Genomic DNA, 17,096 nt, shown 5'->3' with positions numbered 1-17,096 from the left:
AAATCTAGTTGATAGGTTGGGAGGAACATGGGAGCCTTTGGCACTTTTCCTAGGAATTTTTTTTTTTATAAGTAAGAGAAGAACCTTCTATTAAGCAAGCCAAAATTACATAATGTACAAGAAGCTACACCCGCTCTGAGAGAGTATCCTAGCCAGCAAGGCCGGTAAAAACCCAAAAGAAGCCCAAAGAAGCCTTGGAAACCTTGGATGTAGGCCCACAAAAAGCCTACAAGTATCCCACCGAGGGTCCACAATGGGACCCACAATAGACCTTTCTACAACCAATAAATGGACTCAGCGATAGCTATAGGTTAAAAACACTCAACAAGTTCGAGTCCGGAACTCTCGAGCAACATGCACGAACCAAATCTCATCATTGATTACTCAACACTGATCCAACGGCCATCGTGGGTATCAGGTAGACGAGAAGCGTGGGGGTTGACCGTACGATGAAGTTGGTTTTCTCTCACCTCTCGCCGCAACGTTTCACACGCTGAGTGGAATTGGAGGCACATAACAAAAAACTAGACACCATTCTTATCCCGCCTGATATACCATTTGTGGTTTTGCATCCGAATTTTCGTGGAAAAACGAGAGCGCTTTGTCGCCAAGCAATGAACATCATACCATTCCCGTGTCTGAGCCTTCCGCCAGGATTCATCGTCAAATACACGTTGTGCCAAATGCAAACAGGTAACTAGATCTGTGGTGTTGCCCGATTCGTTACCTTCATCATTTATCCGACAGTGATCAAAGTTATGGAGAGCAGCCAAAACAAAAAAATGTAGACAATTTAGGTGACCCCATCCTCCCACCTGTCTCCTAAATCCCTTCGATCGGTTCTATTCATCCATAGTTCCATATCTTTGGCTGCCAGATGGAAACAATCCTTTCAAAATTTTCCGGTAGGTAACGACTCCCAAGCATGCCTAGAATCCCTATCCCTATTGGTCACTCCTTCATTGGCCAACTGATCCGCTAAGATATTTGTTTTCCTTTTCACATGAACAAATCTTATCATTTTAAGGGTTTGGAGGTGAGAGTGTATACGGTAAAAAACCTGCAATAGCTTTCAATGCTTTGACACTTTATTTGGTGAAGTTCCATTGTGTATTTTCTTGGTTGCTCTAATGATCAATTCCAAATCTGCTTCAATGATAGCATTTTGTAAATTTGCCTCCACCAGGACCTCCAAGCATTGCTTTAATTCCAAGAGTTCGGCCATGTTATTGGTAACCTTCCCCACGTGGCCATGGAAGATGTATTTTGTTTGCCCCTGATGATCTCTTATGGAACCCCCAAAGCTAGCTACCCCTAGATTTCCCTGAGAAGCTCCATCAATGTTTACCTTGAAGAAACCCTGTGGAGGGGGCTTCCAACTACTAGCCGCTATCTTTATTATTCTCACTCCCATTATTATTCCTTGAGGACTGATGGACTGGATTCCCAAATTAAGTATAATATTCTCCTCTTGATGCAGAGGAGGATCCTTTGGAAGTGACTTCAATAGGATTTTTATTGTGTCTTTAAGTTGTTTTATAATTTGATCGATTATGTGATGAGGCTCGCTAGCTTTATATTTGAAGATCTGCTTGTTGCACTCTTTCCAAACATTCGAAATGACAAAGCCTAGTACCAACATCTAGGCTTTCTTAATGATATCATTCCCTGAGAAGTTCTTCCTCCATCTTTTCAAAGTGTTGGAGATGCTGAGACTATCCCTGTCGGTTTGTGTGAAGATTGAGGCCACCCAGTTACACACCTTAGCGAAAAAAGGGCAGAGGTTGAGAAGGTGTTCAATTTTTTCGTCATGTGAGCCATAGAGGTGACATTTGGGAGGGCCAATGAAGCCTTTCTTTAGGAGGTTTTCCCAAGTTAGGATCTTTCTCTGATGCACTTGCCAGATGAATAACTTTATTTTCATCCAGTGAGGAGTTTGCCAAAGCTCCTTCCAGACTTGATCAGTATTCGCAAAGTTAAATCTTGTGACTGCCTGTTTTGCCTCTTTGAAGTTAAAGTTACCTTCAGTATTCTTTCCCCATCTTAATTGGTTAGGTGAGGAGGAAACCATAATCCGTCTATGCTCTATGTTCTGGATAAGAGCATCTACCTTGGCCTTCAAAGGGCTCTCATCACTGTAACTTAGATCCTTCCATTTCCTCCATTTTTCATTATTCCTTCCTTCGTCCCAGAAATATTTACCATTAACAGAACTTTGCTATCTGTGTCTCTCTTGAGGGTTTCTAGGTCATTCCTATACAGGATGGGTTCTTGTTGCCAGCTGCCCACCCAAAATTTAGCATGGTCCCCTGCTCAGATTTCCCAGAAACAGTGTTGCTGAACAATGCTTTTATTCTCCCAAGCAACGTTCCAAATGTGTGAGCCCCTGATTTTTCCTGACATTCTAATATGATCCTTATCCTACCAATGCTTGGCATACTTTTGTTTCCTAATCTTGGCCCAGGGGGTATGCGACTCCTTGATCCATCTCCACCAAATCTTAGCTCCTGAAACTTTGCTGAGAGTCTCAGGTGCATGAAGCCCCAAGCCGCCATTTCTTTTGGGCTTGTAGAGCTTGTCCCAGGAAACTAAAGCCCACTTCTTATTCTCTTCCCTTTTGACCCATATAAAGTCCCTTTGTATGCTCCTTATCTGCTGCTTAATACTTTGAGGAGCAGGGAGAGCTACAAACATGAAAGTGGGAATGGCCTGCAATACCGCTTGTGTGAGCACAAGCCACCCTGCTAAGTTTAAAGATCTACATGTCCACTTTCTGATCTTGTCCTGAAGTTTATTTAAAATTTGTTCCCATATTTTCTTGCTTAGAGGTTTGTCAGTAAGAGGAATGCCAAGATATCTGGAAGGTAGTTGTTCCCCTTGAAAACCAAGAATCCTTGTAAGGTTTCTTTGTATAGCAATATTAGTATTAAAGAAAAAAACTTTGGACTTGTTGAGGCTTACGTCTGTACCTGCTACCATAGCAAAGTCATTTAGGATATTTTTTATTGTTCTTGCTTCCCTAACTGTGGGTATGCCCTGCATCATAGTATCATCCACAAATCGTTGATGAGTGTTAGCCTCTCCATCTGGGGTGTTATAGACATATTTGTGCACTACAACCCCAATCACATATGTCCATAAACCAAGGGCTTCTAAGTCCCTCAAAGTGTTGTTTCATACCCTAAAGGAGCAAGGTCAGCTGATTACATCATCTCCCAGAAGCTTTCCATGAAAATCTACTCAGAACTCGTCAAAGTAGGACCATACAGACTGCCCAGTGCTAAAGGTGCAATGCATCACACCTACCACATGAAAAAAGTGCGATGCATACTGGAAAGCCCTTCTATAGGGTGCGATGAGTGAGAGCAGACAAATGGAACAAGCAGTTTTCTAGGTGGAAACCTAGAGAATCTTCTAGAAACTGCTCATTTGACACTTGCCTCTCTGAATTCACCCAGGGATGAGTAAGAGATCTAAAATATCCAAGTGGAACCAAAAACTATCAGAGAGATGACACTAATAAAAATCCCAGAAGCTGACTCACACCCCTGCAAATACCTATAAATGGATCCCTCATCCTAGAGATCCAAAGGTTGGAATTTGGTAATTTGTAAAGAGGTGCTGCTAGTTTCTCTTTGAAGACATTGTTGGGTGATCTTGCTTTGTGTTAGGTGAAGAGGGCTTTCAAGCTGGGAGGATGGCATTGGGTCAGACCAAGTGGTTGTAATCCTCTCTTCTACTACTTTTACTAATAAAGATATTTGAGTTTTCCTCCATATTCTTGTGTATCTGTGATTGGTATATGCATTTGTATGGTCAATATATATATGATCCTATATTGTTTACTGTGAAAGATCTCTATGCTTTGATGGTATTACGTTGTTGTGAATCTATAGGTGCTCTTTGAAGTGAGACAACTAAGGAAACAGTGGCGAGATTCTCATCCCTGGACCATCGCACCTTGTCTTCTTGGAAATCTAGATGCATCGCACCTCCCATGTGCAGTAGGTGGGATGCATCCCTGTTTCCCTGTGTTACAGGTGCGATGATCAGACAAGACTAAATCTGCCTCCAAATTTTGGTTTTTTCTTCACTCTCTTCAGCTTTATTCAGGAGTTTTGTTGTCTATGATCAGCAGACCACTATTGAAACCCCCTTTCTTTGCATCATCCAACCTCCATTATAAAAAGAATTGTGAATGTTTTTATGTATTGTGTGCCATTTACAGTTCTCTTTTACAAAGAAGTAGCTTAATCGAACTGTCGTCTTTTGATTTGGAAGTGTCACAAGTGTCGTTTTCAGTCAAAGAAAAGAATCGTATTGTTCTTGATAGTCGATTACACTGTTACTCTTGTATTTGATCTGAATTATAAGTATTTCAAGTGTCAAAAGCAGTTTTCAATTCAAAATCGCAAAGTGTTGTCTTGCCTTCCTGTCATTTTTGGAAAAGAAAATCGTTAGTACTGTAGCTTTGAAAGAAGATATAATTCAGATTTGTGCTCAGCATTCTTTTTGTCATTCACACATTAAGAAAGTGGAAAACAAATACATCCATGTGAATTTGCATTTAGACTGCTTGTTGATTTTGATTTAGGACAATGCATCTAGTGTGTGCTTTGTGCTCTATGTTGAAAGGATTTCATTTCTCTTTCCTTAGTAGCTAGGATTTTCATTGCAAAAAGAAGATTAAACAACTGTTTATCATCTTAGATTGCATTTTAGGAATTGTATATCTACATCATGCAGTGAACCTGAAAGGCATATTTCTTCAGAAAGATCAACTGTAAAATAAATTCAATGAACATAAAAACGCTTTGGAACCTAACACACAACATCTAGAAGTCTAGGCTAGAGACGTATTCCGGTGTCGTAAAGCCTGGTAACTGTCGCTTTCATCGTAGGTTGGGTGATTTCTCCTCTTTGAGATGATAAGTGTCAGTACAGACTTGTGCTCCCACATACCATCAAGTATATATTGGGAGAATGCAATAGGCTATATCCTTTAAACTTAGGAAGCCGTGATTGCCGCCCTATCGATCACAATGCACTAAACACAGCATTTGGGAAGATTAACTACCGTACCGTAAAAAGTGTTCTACAGTTTTGTGATTGGTTTTGTAATCCCTCTGTCTAGATTTCCAGAGTAGTCTCTTTCATTCCTTTTCAGACTCCTTAAAGCAAAAGGTCCATCTAAGCACTTGTCACTTCAGGCTCATTAAAAATCAAAGGTGACTAGAGTCATCTTTAGCTTTTTCTCAACTCTTAAAAATTGGAAAAGCAAGTTGTGTCAAAGTGTCTAAAATTTATTTTAATCGGAATAATGTCACTATTCCCTCGTTGGTCTTGGGTTGAGAAAATGGAGTCCACCAACCAAGGATTTCCATTTGGGGGAAGTCCTAGTCCTTTCTCCTCTTGGAGAGATTTTGGTGCACCTCATATGGCCACATTGTCCCTTCCAGGACTGACAATTGGCCTACCGGTATGGCTTCTCTCGACCTCTGTCGTTCAAAGAGCCATGATTCCTGAACAATCGAATCAGCAACTAGATGATACCAGAGTTCCCCCCCAACCTTCTACTTCGTTTGTCTCTCCCTCTCCTTCTTCCTCTTCTCTTGGTAAAGATAGTAAAAATAAAAACCATTTAACTGAGAAGAAGAAGAAGGGGAAGGAGAAGAAGAAGAAGGAGCCAAAACCAAAAAGGGGCAATCGTGCATCGTCTAGCGAAAATCCATACACTGCACCGTCCAAACCTAAATCTCCATGTGTCATCTGCAAAGGAGACCACTATCACAGAGATTGTCCTTACATCCCATGGATCCTAAGGGACTGGTCTCCCCGCTTGCACAATGAAGTGTCATCAACCTCTGACGATCATGTTGAAAGTACATTGTCAACTAGTGAAAGTGAAGTCACCGGGAAAAAGGAAAATCTAAATTTCCCTACAGACTGTGTGAAGGCGATCATGCCCTTCACCATTGTCCCTTCCTGGATGAAGCTCAAAGAGTCTTGGATAATCGTCCGGTATCACCACAACGACTCCCTCCTGGGTACAAGAAACTCTTACCGAATCCATTGCTAGTTGAAAATCTGACTGACCCACCTTTGGAGTTGGTCAAAGCACCTATCATTGAAGATAAACCCTCTGAGTCCACATTGGACCAAAGTCAACAGGTCGAGACAGCAATCGACCCCATCTTGACTTCAGAAGATTTACCTTCAGATGATACAGTCACCGAAGAGAATGAGAACGACATCGTTCAAATTCTTTTCGTAAACACAGACTCCGATGAACATGGGGGAAATCTGCCCATTCCTTTACCACAAGAAGGAAATTCGTCAGAGTTGTATCTGGCCATTTATTCGGTCCCACCTCCAAGCAACCTAGTCATTTCCTTCGATTGGAATCTACTAGGTAGACCCCGTTTACCATCCAATGTACCATTTTGAATCATAGTGCAAACTTACAAAATGGTCATGGTTGGTACTATCATAGATGAAGGGGATTCTATGAGTATCCGTTCCTCAACTGCTTGGAAAGCACTTGGTTCGCCATCGTTTTTGCTTGAGATGTGATATCTGACAGGCTTTGATAAAGGAACCAGTCGGCTGTTAGGGATCCTTCCAAGTTTACCTATAACTTTGAGAAGGAAAACCGTTTATCTGAACTTAATGCTAGTCCAAGGACCTTTAGATTACAATCTACTCCTTGGGCGCGACTACATTTACAGCATGGGAGCCATCGTCTCCTCACTCTTTCGAGTAATGTGTTTTCCACATGAAGGTAGAGTGGTCCAGCTCGTAGACCATCTTTTGTTCCCCAGTTCACACATAGCTAATAGTCAAATGCCATCCCTAATAGGTCTTTTTGCACAAGGAATGTCTCATCAATCTCGAGTCCATCCACCTGATGAGCACGAGTGATATGGTGGTCAAGGCTGAAACCCAGGGGGCATGCACCCTGGTCTGCTTTAGTAAGAAAACTTTAGGTATAGGGTAGGTTTCCGCAGAGGATATATTACTGGTCTGACACACCCGTCCATTTAGGAAAATGGGACTAGACCAGAATAAGATACCTCTGTTAGAAGGTAGGCCCTTCCTGATAGAACAAATGTTTTGTCTACAAATTGAGAGGTAACCTGGAGAAGGTAGGCCTTTCTCGATATAACAAGTGTTTTGTCTACAAATTGAGGGGTCACTTGGGAAGCTCTACCTCGCTATACCTGGGGGCATGCAAACCTTTTTGCGTGAAAGTGAAAAGCAACCATTTATTTTCTTAGTTTGTAGGTTCTTAACCCTTTAAACATGAAGGATTGGTCGTTCCTAGCTTACATAATGAAAGGAGTCAGAGCATAATTTCGAATGGTCCAAGCTCCCTAAAAAATGAACCTATCGATGAGAAATCCTTATTATACGACTGGCATGAGCAGTTTTACACGAAGTTCAAGCTCATTAAAAATTAAACCAAGGAATGAGCATATGTTCCACCAGAGTTTAATCTCATTAAAAAATGAACCCACCTCTCATGAATAACCATTGTGAATGATTATCATCAGCTTTTGAGCCTTGGTCGTGTTCTTACCATCACCTCCACTCTGTTTTAGCCGTTCATTCGCCTCCATTTGATTGTTTACCCTTTTTGAGGAATAACTGCGACGAGTGATCCTATTAGCCACCTTCTTTACACTGTCGTGATCGAAAAGTTCTGAACCTTACCTGGGACCAGCTGCTATCTGAAAACATCACTCGTTCCTCAAAAACCGAGTCTCCTTTTAGATCTTTTCATCTGACTCATAAAATATGAAAATATTGCTAAGCAATTGGCCTCTCCAGCTTGTTAAAGTGATTGGAAGTGTTATCCCTCCTCTAGATTTTAATCTTTTTGGACCCGAGGGATTATTACACAAAAAGATGGAGTGTTTGTCTTGTTCGGCTCGTTAAAACTATCGAAAAGTCATCCCTTTCGCATTGTTTTATACTTTTTTGGACTTAAGGGATTATATTACGAAAAAGGAATATTGGAGTCTTCTTTCTGTCTCTTTTTAGACTCTCTAAAATTGAAAAGGACCGAGTTATCTTTGTCGTTAAACTCGTTAAAACAATAGCGACAAACTTGTCGATTCAGACAAGAGCGAGTTTCACTGTTGCTAGGCTCGTTAAAACATAGCAACAGGTTTGCTCGAAGGGAAAATTATGGAACAAGCATATGTTATCCTCCTCAAGCTTGACAAAAATAAAGAGGTACTAGTCAGAAATGACTGGGGAAAATTGGGAAGAAAACTTGAAGAAACTTTATTGGTAGCAGGTCGCTCTTGAACATGACACTTTCACTCCATCACCATGATTGAGTCGGGTTGGGTTATTATATTCACTGGTCATATCACCATTGGTCCACTATACCATCCTCTTTTGGGGTTAACACTACCAATCCATTTCAGTGCCGCCGATATGTTCAAGAGAAGTTGCTCAGAGAATTCACCTAACCAGCTTGTGTCTCATTCGCTACAATGCCTTCATGCTTCATTCTTTCATGACTGCCACCTTGAACCTTGTATCATCCAATCATTTTCACCTCTACAAAATCATTTGCTCCATTCCGTGTCGTAGATGTGGGATCCATCAATGCCCTCCTATGACGGGTCACTTCTTGTCGACATCAGCTCATTATCCATGATGCCGACCTAGGGACAACCCTTCCAGTACTTTGAAGCTTGCATGCCTCAATGGAAAGTTTCTCACTTCCGGCGACAAGTTTACACTAATTGCCTTCGACTGGAAGATTTTGTGTGGTGTTCAACATCAACTCATGTATTCACACCACGTGAATTATACTGCAATACCTTGAGGGTCATCATCATTATCGGTGATTCCTCTCGCATCTATTAACAAATTACATCATTGGCTGGTAATCAAACGATGTCCTTCCATGTTCGACATTAGAGCATCTTTTCACATGGATCGAATTGTACTTTCACGTGAAGATTGAACGAGTTTTGAAGACCTTGGATCTAGTTTCATCCATCCGGGTTGCGATATATTCAGGAAAATAAAGACATCAAATGTACATCATTGCTGCACAGATAATCATCCAAACTAAGGAATGATGGCTCTACTAGAATCGTCAGTCTGCACACAGACAGTTGTCTGTCCTATGTACATGAAAATGAATTTATCAAAGCTGAGCATGAATGCCCACCTTAGATAGATCATTAAAATATTATGAAGATAATGTATTGTATTGTATCTTATTACAGGTCACCTTCCAGTGCGAAAAACCTCGGATCCTAATTATAAATCATTTCACCAGACATCAAAAGATTTACGACCTCATGCTTTAGGGGGCAACTGTTATAGACATATCTGGGCACTGCAACCCAAATCACATATGTCCATAAACCGAGGGCTTATAAGTCCCTAAAAGTGGTGTTTCATACCCTAAAGGAGCAAGGTCAGCTGATTACATAATCTCCCAGAAGCTTTCCATGAAAAAATACTCAGAACTAGTCAAGGCAAGACCATACAGACTGCCCAATGCTAAAGGTGTGATGCATCTCACCAACCCCATGCAAAAAGTGTGATGCATATTGGAAATCCCTTCTATAGGGTGCGATGAGTGAGAGCAGACAAATAGCACAAGCAGTTTGCTAGGTGGAAACCCAGAGAATCTTCTAGAAACTACTCATTTGACACTTGCCTCTTTGAATTCGCCCAGTGATGAGTAAGAGATTTGAAATCTCCAAGTGGAACCAAGAACTATCAGAGAGATGACACTAATAAAATTCCCAGAGGCTGACTCACCCCCCTACAAATATCTATAAATGGATCCCTCATCCCAGAGATCCAAAGTTTGGAATTTGGTAATTTGCAAAGAGGTGCTGCTGGTTTCTCTTTGAAGACATTATTGGGTGATCTTGCTTTGTGTGAGGTGAAGAGGGCTTTCAAGCTGGGAGGATGGCGCTGGGTCAGACCAAGTGGTTGTAATCCTCTCTTCTACTACTTTTACTAATAAAGCTATTTGAGTTTTCCTCCATATTCTTGTGTATCTGTGATTGGTATATGCATTTGTATGGTCAATATGTATCTGATCCTATATTGTTTACAGTTAAAGATCTCTATGATTTGATGGTATTATGTTGTTGTGAATTTACAGGTTCTCTTTGAAGAGGGACAAGTAAGGAAACAGTGGTGAGATTTTGTCAAAGGGGAAAGGAAACAAGCAAGGAGCCAAGCAGAAGACTGAGGTTGGTACTCTCTGCTTCTTTCTCATCTCTCTCTCGTAAAGGAAAAACAAGTGACTTTAATTTGTTTTTTTCTAAGATAGCTACTGCCTTAGTGGGACTAGCAGCTCTAAATAGACACTAGATTTCCCGATAACATGGGGTGAGCTTGATACCTTGAATTCCACCTTCAACATTTTCCATTTTGATTGTCCTACCTAGTCCTTCCATTATGAGGACGAAGAGGAAAGAAGAGAGCAGATCTCCTTGTTTAAGCCCTCTAGAAGGTGTAAAAGTACTTGAAGGAGCTCCATTAAGCAGAATCGAAAAACTAGTTGTGGTAACTGTGGAGCACCTGGAAGGTATGCTTTTTGATAAGTAATCTAGTGGTTTTTCAATACTATTTCTAATCTTTTATGCATTATGAGCCTAAAAATATAAGGGTTTTGGTAAATCGGGTGAAAATGGACAAACAAAGCTCAATCACTAATAATCGATGTTTTCTATGCAGAAAGACGTGGAAATAGGGAATTATCGAGTAAAAACAAGAAGCGCAAGGAAAGTAACTGCTGCCCCGTCGACAGGGAACCGGATGCGGAGAAGATCAAGTAAAATTGGAGCCGAATAATCCAGGAAAAGAATGCAGGATATCGTGACGGAGAACGCAAGAAGGAAAGAGGAGACCCGAATGATTAGCGAATCCCTCAGGATCTTTGATCCTGAGGGATCGCTGCTTTAAGTTTATCTTTTATATCTAGACATCTCCGTCATTTCTGTTATATAAAGGTACCACGCCATCGAGCGTGGAGGAAGACTGTTGTTATGATTATAAACTCAGAACGATTTTGATCACTGAGCTTTTGTAAGATCTGATTTTGTACACTTTTGTTAATGCAATTAATATAAAGGATTTGGTGTTCACTTCGTTTCTGCATCTGAAGTAACTCTAAGCAGTGTACCATCGTAGCCAAGGGCCCAGCTCCGACGGTCACTTGCTACTGTATCATACGGTGATTTGTGTGGTTTGCTTATTTCTTTTATTACAGTAATCCGATATATCTCTGCTATGATAGACTATGCTTCTCAATTAATACTTGAATCTGAATAAATTCCTTAATTCACGTCTCTGTATTACACGAACTGAATCTATTTGAATTGCATCCATTTCTACAGCAAGTTATTGGTATGAATGTTATCATTATTGGATTCATATGAAATAAGTATTTGTGAGGCTTCAAGATAATATCACTTTGTTTAGAAACATAGTCACATCATACATTACTCTCAGATCGCTGCAGTAGTATAGACCGTGTACATACTACGGAGTTTGTTGTTCCATTTGGAGTCGCTGTTCCATTTGGGTTCGCTGTTCCATTTGGGTTTGTTGTTCCATTTGGGTTGCTGTTCCATTTGGGTTGCTGTTCCATTTGGTTTGCTGTTCCATTTTATATGATTGACGTTTCCTGTTTATGATAGTTTGCTGTTCCATTTCATTACTATTGTTCCATTTCATTACTGCTGTTCCATTTTAAGAATTTCTGTTCCATTTTACTTTCGCTAAATTGCCTTTATTTCTTTCGCGTGATAGCAGGCCTAAGGCTGTCGTGAGCTCAGCAAGACGCTGCCTAGCTCCCTGACCTATAAGCCCATGCTTTGGTTTTCTTTCTTTATCAGTTTCTAAAGGGAAGGGTTATTGGTTCCATACCCTTGACTGATCATTTGCCTTGTGTGATTTCATTTCCTGAATTGGTTTAGTTACAGCTTAGTGTTTGTTTCCTTTCAAGTTATTAGAATGCTATACTACCGAGCACTACTTGGACAGAACAGCCTCGGATTGAGTTACTCCTTGAAAGAACAAAACGATCCCGGATTGACTTAATAATGTGGAATAATTGGTGGTGTGAGAGACCCTAGTTATAGCTCTACATTTTGGCGCTGTTGCCGGGGAAGGGGTAATAGCCATTTGTCCTTTATAGATTAGTGCGCAAATCTGCTAGGAGGGAGTTGGATTTTAAAAACGGAAGGTAAGAACCTGCATATGGAGCATGTAAAAGCCCTGCTCCACCGTCTGCTCTCTTAGTAGAATTGCTGGTTAAATAGGATTTAGCAGTTTAATTGGAGTGCATGACTAAGCAGAAAAAGTTAGAAAAAGATCAAAAGCCTCCATCCAAAGCCAAGGGGCCGGTGACCCTTGGACGAACGACCTTTATAGACGAAATCTATAAGAAAGCCGACTCTCAGCCATCAGTAGGTTATAATAAAGTCAACTCTAAACAACATACTAGTTCCCTTCAGGCCTCGGGATCACCATCCGAAGCCTTTGCTGAGGTGCACAGTCGAACAGAGGAGCAGGATTTTCAAGAAATTGAAAATTTGACTCCTGGACCATTGCACGAAGGGACCCAAAGTAACCTTTGTGAAGGAGAAGGAGAAACAGGGGAAAGAGGAACCTAGATCTCCTATTGAATTAAACCAGCCTTTGAATAGTCCGGACAAGGGAAGCGCTGTGAAAATCCTTGTTGAAGGAATTCATTCACCGCAGACAGTTGGGGCCATTATCATCCCTGATCAAGGTAGTGGTGTCAAGACAATCCCTGTTAAGACTACCCCTCCTCAACCAAGGAACACTCTCTTGGAAATTCCTGAAGATTACTGGCATATATTCGATCCCATGGCGCAGAATAAGCCAAACACCCAAACCTCCACATTGCAATATCCGATAGTAGATTCTGCAGCAAACGCGCCCATGAAAGCCATCCCTCTCCAGCATATTCCCACATTTCATGGCCTCGCATCAGAAGATCCGGACGCATTCTTGTTCGAATTTGATGTATTATGTAGAGGATACGATTACACCACCGATCCCCAGAAACTGAAATTGTTCCCCTCTACATTAAAAGGGACTGTGTTAAGATGGTTTATGGGCTTAGGTGGTGGGGTTATTAACAATTGGGATCAAATGAAAGAAGCCTTTTTAAAGAAATACCAAGATTACTGTAGATCGAGGGAACTAAAAGATGAAATCTTTCAAATGTCAGCCAGACCAAACGAAACCTTAGAAGAATATGTGGAACGTTTATAATATAACTTGCAAAGATCCCCTTATGCATCACTACCTCTGCCGGATAACGTGTTGAAAACTGCATTAATTAGAGGTATGAGAGAGCAATGGATCGAAACATTAAACATCATGGGGAAAGGAGACATTTATCAGGAAAATTTTGCTGATATCATTGATCTGTGTATCAGGAGCTCAAGAGGCAGCACGAGGATAAAACCAGCGGAATATGATCGCTTCCCCAGAGATAACAGAACACTAACAGAGTGAGTAACGCGAGTGGAACTTGGAAATTTGCTAGAAAATTTTAAAACTGATATCCTGGGAACACTAACTACACAACTTGACATTGTGCAGGCTAAACAGAAGCAAGCCGAGGCAGAGCAGAATCTAGCCAGTTTTTGCCCACGATGTAGGAAGAAGCACAGCCACAAGGAATGCCCACTGGATACAGTCCAAATATGTGCTATCTGCACCAAGGACCACCTGACCGAAAGCTGCCCTTCACTTCCTGGTTTGAAGGCAGTATACAAAGAAGCAGAAGAGGAGTCAGAACCAACATATTTTGTTAACCAGCGTCGTCAATGGCAGCCTAGGCAACCAGGTATGTTTTCAAACCCCTCCTCTTCTTTTCAACCCCCGCAGTTCAATACTCAGCAACAGAACATGTGGCAAAATCAGTCCCAACCTCCATTTTCAAATTGGTCGCCTCAAATGTTTCCTACTCCGAATCCTTGGATGTCCCAATTTGGTTGGCCAAACTGCCCTTATCCTCCACCATATTGGCAGAATAGTTCCTATCCTCCTCAGTGGACCCCTTCCACTTCGCAAAGCTCATCCTGGCAGACAAGCTGGCCAAGATCGACATATCAGCCAGCAGGATCAATCTCACTCCCTCAACCTACTCTGCCAGCTTTACCACAAAATCCCCAGTCTAATCTGAGACCGCAACTCCCAGCCCAACCCAATCCCAATCCTAATAATAGGCCACTCCAATCCATCCAAATTATAGACACATCAGAGATTGAGTCTGACCTAAGGGAGTGCAACGATCTTCAGTTAAGATCGGGATGAATAATAGAAACAGAGGGAGACAAAACGGTTCATATTGAAAATCAGTTACCAGTAGAACAACCCCCACAACGGGAGGATGAAAACAAAGAGAAAAATAATAAACAAGCAAGTACATCCTCTCCTCCTTTCCCAGAACGATTAGTCATATCTCGATCTATACAACCTCCAGACTTTGACATTTTGAGAGAGTTACAAAATTTGTATATAAAGATCCCATTCCTCCAAGCTATACAAGATATTCCTATATATGCGAAAACCATAAAGGAATTATGCATCAAAAAATCAAGGAGGAATACAAATACTAACCCTAGAGTCCAAGTAGTCGGTACTTTATCCGACATATTATCAGGAAAGGAGACACCTATCAAATATGAAGATCCCGGGAACCCAATTGTAACCGTTCAAATCTATGGCCAAACCCTGACTAACGCTCTAGTCGACCTCGGAGCTGCAATCAACATTTTGACAACCTCCACCTGCCAAAAGCTTGGCATTACGTCAGTAGAACCTACCTCTACTCTGTTAGAATTGGTAGATCGATCTGTAGCTCGACCAGAAGGTACTCTGAATGATGTCATGGTTTCCGTAGATTCATGGGAGTATCCCACAGATTTCCTGGTAATTAATCCTAAAACCCGACTAGATGGACATCCGTTAATCCTAGGCAGACCCTGGCTTGCTACTGCCGATGCCTACATTGGCTGCCGGCAGGGAAACATGACTATAGCTAAAGGACCCGATGTTAAAAATTTAATTCTATATCCTCCAGCTCAGCCGAGCCTGCCAATGATTAGAACTAACTCTTATCCTGTATCATATCTTGCTAACAATATTAGATCTCCATTAACTATACAAAAGGCATTAGATTTCAAAGATCAAACAGAAGATGACGCCATTAACAATTTTATTAGTCAAACTGAAGCTAGAACACATATGCAGTGTCTTATGATAGAGGCAGCATTTGACAGTGAGCTAGAAGAAGATCCCTTAAAAGATCCGCATGATCAGACAATACCAGTAACTGCTGTTGCTAATACTAAAGTAGTGGAAATTGAACCTGGTAAAACTCTGAATATTAACGCCAATCTTACACCAGATCAAGAAATAAAACTTGTTAATCTGTTACAAAAATACAAAGATGCATTTGCGTGGGATTACCCCGACATGAAGGGGATTGATCCTCAATTATGCACCCATCACATCTATATAGAGAAAGATGCAAGGCCTGTCCGTCAGCCACAAAGAAGACTCAACCCTCACCTAAAAGAGATAGTAAAATATGAACTTCAGAAGCTCTTAGATGTTAACTTTATTTAACCTATCTCTGACAGTAAATGGGTCTCTCCCCTTGTGGTGGTACCCAAGAAAAATGGAAAATGGAGGATTTGCGTTGATTACAGGGAGTTAAACAAGGCTACACAAAAAGGATCACTTTCCCCTCCCATTTATAGATCAAGTATTGGACACGTTAGCAGGGAAGAAATTTTTCTCCTTTTTGGATGGCTTCAGTGGATATAACCAAATCCAAATTGCCCCTGAAGACCAGGATAAAACTACTTTTACGTGCCCTTGGGGAACGTTTGCCTATCGTGTATTACCCTTTGGCCTATGTAACGCCCCTGCTACATTTCAAAGTGCTATTCTTAGTATTTTTGTAGATTTAATAAACGATGGACTTGAGGTGTATATGGACGACTTCACACCGTATGGGGATGAATTTGATCCAGCTCTGGATACCCTGGAAAAAGTTCTACAATGCTGCATTACTACCAAACTCTGCCTGAGCCATGAGAAGTGCTACATGATGATGACGGAAGGGCTCATTCTAGGGCACTACATTTCAGCAGCTGGCATCCAGGTAGACCCTGCTAAAATTCAGATTCTTTTGCTCATCCCTACCCCCACTACTCAAACAGAGGTACGTAGTTTCCTTGGATTTTCCAGATATTACAGACGTTTTATAGAACATTATTCACGAATTGCAACACATCTATATGCTCTAACAGGTAATGTCGATTTTTTGTGGACAGATAAATGTGACCAGGCTTTTAAAGAATTGAAAAAGTTGTTGTCAATAGCGCCAATCCTTCGAGGACCAAACTGGAATCTGCCATTCCATATCTCATCGGATGCCTCGGATATAGCAATCGGTGCAGTCCTAGGACAAGAAGAGGATAAGAAGCCATGCGCTATTTACTATATTAGCAAAAATTTATCCTCTGCCGAACTCAATTATACTGTTACTGAAAAGGAATTTTTGGCTGTAATTCATGCTGTTAATAAATTTAGGCATTATATTACAGGTTACCCTGTTGTGCTATATACAGATCATTCTGCTATTAAATATCTAGCAAACAAACTTGTCACGAATGCTAGAGTAACTCGATGGTTGATCCTGTTGCAAGAGTTTGACATCATAATTAAGGATCGACCCGGCAAGGAGAACCCTGTAGCCGACTTCCTCTCAAGAATACCCAAATCAAGCGAAGCAGTAGCCGTGGAAGATCAATTCCCTGACGAACATCTGTTTGCCATTGCCATTCGAACACCCTGGTATGCTAACGTCGCCAATTATCTTGTAGTGGGTAAGTTATCAAAACACCTAACCCCTCAGGAACGAAAACAAATTGTTCAAAAAAGCACTCGATTTTCGTGGATTGGAGACCATTTATTCCATACAGGGGCAGACATGCAAATCAGAAGGTGTATTCGGGAGGATGAGATCCTAGACATCTTAAAGGCTTGTCATA

Source organism: Pinus tabuliformis, chromosome 6 (genome assembly GCF_031772625.1).
Source record: "Pinus tabuliformis cultivar Carrire ecotype Pingquan chromosome 6, CPIR1, whole genome shotgun sequence".
In the NCBI taxonomy this organism is placed as follows: domain Eukaryota; kingdom Viridiplantae; phylum Streptophyta; class Pinopsida; order Pinales; family Pinaceae; genus Pinus; species Pinus tabuliformis.
This window is presented reverse-complemented; position numbering follows the sequence as displayed.